The sequence below is a fragment of the Octopus bimaculoides genome, chromosome 1 (genome assembly GCF_001194135.2).
Source record: "Octopus bimaculoides isolate UCB-OBI-ISO-001 chromosome 1, ASM119413v2, whole genome shotgun sequence".
NCBI classification, from domain to species: Eukaryota; Metazoa; Mollusca; class Cephalopoda; order Octopoda; family Octopodidae; genus Octopus; species Octopus bimaculoides.
Genome location: NC_068981.1, coordinates 95,138,521 through 95,141,665, shown reverse-complemented (window position 1 = coordinate 95,141,665; position 3,145 = coordinate 95,138,521). Strand labels below are relative to the sequence as shown.

The 3,145-nt window shown below is 38.6% G+C and overlaps 1 protein-coding gene across 1 annotated transcript in view; it reads right to left on the bottom strand.

Moving 5' to 3' along the window:
- LOC106873157 (Na(+)/H(+) exchanger beta) overlaps positions 1 to 3,145 on the bottom strand; it is a 288,856-nt gene that overhangs the window by 41,366 nt on the left and 244,345 nt on the right. The gene's annotated exons all lie outside the window — the stretch shown is intronic.

Here is a 3,145-nt window from a genome sequence, read left to right as displayed (position 1 = left end):
AGAGAGAGAGAGAGACAGACAGACAGACAGACAGAGAAGCAGACAGATAGATAGATAGATAGATAGATAGATAGATAGATAGATAGATAGATAGACAGACAGACAGACAGACAGACAGACAGACAGACAGACAGACAGACAGACGGACGGACGGACGGACGGACGGACGGACGGACGGACGGATGGACGGACGGGCGGACGGACGGTCAGACAGATAGCTAGATATGTGTGTACGTATATATATGCATACAAACATACATACATACATACATACGTAGTAATCAATATTTGTTTTACAAACCATCGCACAACGTTAGTATGTTTGCATGAAAAATTATCCTCTGTCTTCTATATTCGCATATTCAGTTGTAACAGAAATTCTGCTGAATATACAAACGTATGAAGCAACAAGTATGATAGATTGCGCGGTTATGCTGTGATATGCCTAACTGTAGTTTAAATCTAAAATGTTTTTGATATTTAGTAATTATTGTTTTTTTTTTTTTTTTTTGTATTATTGTTGTAATTATGTTCATTATTGTAGTGGTGTTTTTATCTAATTGGATTTCTTTGAGAATATGCGATCGGAGAAGGTCGGTAATTTATGATGGGAATTTGCTGTGTGGGATCGAGAAGAAAACCCAAATTTCAGTGGCTACTTCGATGATGATACACTTTTGGATTTTTGATCGTGCAGTTATACAAATCCAAGTTTTATCGTAAACAGTCCAACAGGAAAGAATTTTTTTTCTCAGTGGAGCGGAAAATGTAAATACTACATTGCCACATCGTAAAGATATCTGACAGAATATAAGTGATTTTAGCGGTATAGATTTCGATGAGTGTATTGAGAGAATACACACACGCACACGATAATCTTATATCTGTACACTCATTGCAGATACCTAAATCTATATCGCCAATTTTATAGCTTTCCGTCCAGTCATCCGTACAGTTCGACTACACGTACGGAAAAGAAAGAGAAAGAGAGCATACACACACGTACACACACACACACATATGCATGAAACTCTCGAGCCTTGAGTCCCTCTGTACCTTCTGCTGATTATTAATAATAAAATGCATATATATATGCTCACGTTTTGAGTTCTATTATTTTGTTTACGTCACCAAACTTTTATATAGGTGTGTGTGTGTGTGTGTGTGTGTTACGCGACAGGGTGAGGAAAGATAACTGAACAGGGATTATCTAAAGTAGATTCTTAAACGGTGCAAAATATTCCAAACCCTATGGGCAGAACTGATGAATGATCGCATTGTTGGGTGTTGAAACGAAGCAGATGGCGTAAAAAGCAGACAAGTACACCAACTACATGACGAAAATTGGTCCGTGCAGCCCAGAACCAACCACAACCATCAACTACCACAAGTACTTCACGTATGACATACGTGAGTCGGCGAACCGCGGTAAATTACCCGAAGTGGGGTAAATATGAAATTTTTGTGGGTAATGAGGACTCGTTAGACATAAGTAAAATTACATAAAAAAAAACCTGTTCCTTGTTGTGATTGAAATTTCTCTTGTGGCAACACTGCCTCTGGCCATTGTAATGGACGTGTAAATAGATTCTTACTCGTTTACTCTTTTACTTGTTTCAGTCATTTGACTGCGGCCATGCTGGGGCACCGCCTTTAGTCGAGCAAATCGACCCCGGGACTTATTCTTTGTGAGCCTAGTACTTATTCTATCGGTTTCTTTTTGCCGAACCGCTAAGTGACGGGGACATAAACACACCAGCATCGGTTGTCAAGCAATGCTAGGAGGACAAACACAGACACACAAACACACACACACACACACACATATATATATATATATATATATATATATATATATACATATATACGACGGGCTTCTTTCAGTTTCCGTCTACCAAATCCACTCACAAGGCTTTGGTCGGCCCGAGGCTATAGTAGAAAACATTTGCCCAAGGTGCCACGCAGTGGGACTGAACCCGGAACCATGTGGCTGGTAAGCAAGCTTCTTACCACACAGCCACTACCTTTTGAATTCAAAGAGTCTATAATTTTCTTTCTTTCAAATCCAAAGGGTAACGTCGGCGTAAATAAATATATTTTGGGGTAATTAGTTCAAAAAGTTCCCCGACCCCTGACGTATGTGTTTCCCACAAATGTAAGAACTTGTGGTTCCTGATGCTGACTCCTCCGCAAAACACAGCATCGTTGGTAACGGTGGAGAAGTGTGTATGTGTGTGCACGCACGAGCATATAGGCATGTATATATGTAGTATGAACGTATCTGCATGTTATGTTTGTATTATGTGAGTGTATGTATATGTGAAAATAGGTTACTAAGGCAACTGGCGAATCTTTAATTATAGTTCTATAAATATTTATTTATTACCCACAGGGGGATAAACATAGAGAGAACAAACAAGGACAGACAAAGGGATTAAGTCGATTACATCGACTCTAGTGCGTAACTGGTACTTATTTAATCGATCCCGAAAGGATGAAAGGCTAAGTCAACCTCGGCGGAATTTGAACTCAGAAGATAAGCATTTCGCCCGGCGTGCTAACGATTCTGCCAGCTCACCGCCTTAACGTATGAAATAGTAATAACGATGAAATTTTCGTTTATTGTGGTTCAATCACTTAATTTCACATTTTTAGTCTGTAATGCTTGATAGTGAAACGTAAACAGCATTAAGAAGTAAATGTATTAGCAACTGAACATAAAATTGTTTTCATTTAATTATCAATTCATTCAAATTTTTTCGCTAATTAATGTAATGTGTTCCTTTAATGATACGAAAAGCTTCAAACTTTCTCCAAGTAGTTCAATGAGAGTTAAATACTGTTTATGAAATTAATTCTAGAACTTCAACTCCTTTATAAAGAGTTGTTAAAATTAAGTTAAAACGAACATAATGTTTAACACGTCGTTAAGGTAATAGCGCGTGCGTGTGTGCTGGCGCGCTTATGTGTCGGTACGTGTGTGTATGTGTGTGTGCGCGCATCCCCGAATGTGTGTCTTCATGTTTCACTTGTTTCAGTCATTAGACTGCAGTTACGCCTTGGAGAATTTTTAGTCGAACTAAACGTCAGTAGCACTGTCCCGTATAGGACGCCACACTTGGTTGACTATTATATATATATATAT